Source organism: Nuphar pumila, chromosome 2 (assembly GCF_984573655.1).
Source record: "Nuphar pumila chromosome 2, dmNupPumi1.hap1.1, whole genome shotgun sequence".
In the NCBI taxonomy this organism is placed as follows: Eukaryota; Viridiplantae; Streptophyta; class Magnoliopsida; order Nymphaeales; family Nymphaeaceae; genus Nuphar; species Nuphar pumila.
Window position 1 is genome coordinate 82204081 of NC_143250.1, and position 2265 is coordinate 82206345.

Sequence of the window (2265 nt, forward strand, 5' to 3'; positions counted from 1 at the left end):
CCAGTGGAATGCCTCAAAGAAGCACCATGGGCTGCTCTTAGAATGATGAAACACTTAGAGCATGCTGTGGCAACTCATTCAATGGTTTAAATCGGAGGGGACTGCAAATTTTCACCACATTTCATCATGGGAAGAGAGGTTGAAAGACGTCCAAAAAGGGCTGGCTTCACACATGAGGAAGCCGGATAAGGACTCCCTAAAGAACCGGCAAGAATTTTTGATAGAAAATATTATTGAATGGAGGGTAAATGAGGAGCTACGTACTATACAACAAAAAATATGTATTTCTCAAAATGCCCTACAATTTTCTTAATCCTCTTGATTCCAAATTTACAAATTTATAGTTGTAAAAGAATATTTTTACCCTTTGCAATTCTAGATATGCAAACTTTCTCTCAAATATTCAAATATGTGAATTCTCTTTCGCACATTTGAGAATGTCTTTTTGCTTGTACTTCTTATGTGATTTTATTAAAAGGAGGTTCACATATTTTGGAGATATTCAAAACCATGAGTTTGTAAATGTCTTCAAGATGCCTGCACCTTTTTAAAATAAATACCCTCCAAAAATTCTCACATCGAGGCTCATGCCCTTGAACCCCCACCTTACAAGCAAGCGGGTGTTGCCGCCTTGCACCTTCCGTCAACTTACCATAAAGTTAGATAAGCAAAAATTAAAGATTTATATGAAGGTAGAAATCAGGCTTCACACTTACGATTTGGGGACCTTCACAACTTCTGGTTGTGAATGTTCTACTATATTTGTGAATGTCAGGACATGTTAGGCAAAGAGACTTGTGCCTCGTATTTGCAAAATTACCACTGAACTTAAAAAAGACTTTAATTTAGTTGTGCTTCAAAAGTGCCACTAAAGCCTATAAAAAAATTCATATACTTAAGAGAAAATTCACATATTTTCATATTTGGGAAAAAAATTTGCACATGTAAGAGAAAAATTTGCATATATAATAGAAAATTTGCTTATTTGGATACTTGGAAAGAAGTTCGCATATCTAAAGTAAATTTGCTTGTATGTAAAAAGGTTCTTTTATAGCAAAAAAATTTGTGAATTTGGACATGGGACTGATTTCAAAATTTGTTGAGCATTTCTGACAATGCGTCATTTTTGGCATGCAGTACAATGATTTTCTGATTTTTTTTTTCATCTCTATAACTCGTTGAGAAGAAGACTGCCAATACGTCACTACTAATACTAAGCAGGGCTACATCTTTCTTAAAGAAAAGATTTGCATTAGTAGGGTACTGTCATGCATGACTTTTTCGATATTCAAAACTCGGACATGACTTCTTTTGATAATAGAGCAAAGGCCTCTCTCAATGCCCCTTTTACAGTGGAAGAGATGAGGGATGTAAACCGTTTGGCCTGCCAGAAAAGATGATACTGTAGCAGTTTTTATGGAGTTCTTTGATAATGCTAGTCTACCTGGTAGGTTGGAAGAGTCTCTTCTTGTCTTGGTACCAATAGACCAAGAGGACAACACCATTGAAAGATACAGACTCATCTTTACTTAACCCCCCTTAATTAGGATCATTACTAAGGTTTTAGCATCTCGGCTCAAGCAATTGATTCATCAAGTGGCAGACCCTTCTCAATGTGCTTTTATTCCTTCTAGAAGACTGCATGAATGTTGTCTCCTATCCCATGAAGTAGTTAGTGCATACCATTCATATATCAAAGAAAAAGATTTTTCTTCTGAAGATAGATCTTCAAAAAGTTTTTCATTCCTTTAATTGGTTCCTTATTTTAGGGGTACTTGAGAGGGTTGGAGTGCGATCTCAATAGATTAAGTGGATCACCGCTATCCTGAGGTCGTCGACCTCAGTTTGTATGATGGCCAACAAGAGAATTTATTCAAACCAGAGTGTCGCCTATACCAAGGTCACCCTATTTGTTTATCTGGGCCATGGAAGGACTGAGTTATATGCTGCGGCAAGAGAAAGCGATGTCAAGGTTACATTCTTTCTCTTATCTATAACGGTTGGGTTACATCAAGGATATGCTTTAAGCCCTTTCTTATTTGCTATAGTGATGGATGGCCGTGGAATCATTGATCTTCATAAATTCAATTACGCCCTCTTGATGAAATGGTAGTGGCAGATCAACAAACGAGAAGGTATGGTGGCTAAGGTATTGTGTAGTAATTAAATATAGTATACTGGTGTGCGGATTGTGGGTTTTGGAAGGGGACAATGAGACTTGTAAGTGAATTCTTGCAAAGTGTTAAAAGTAGTGGAAGGGTATGG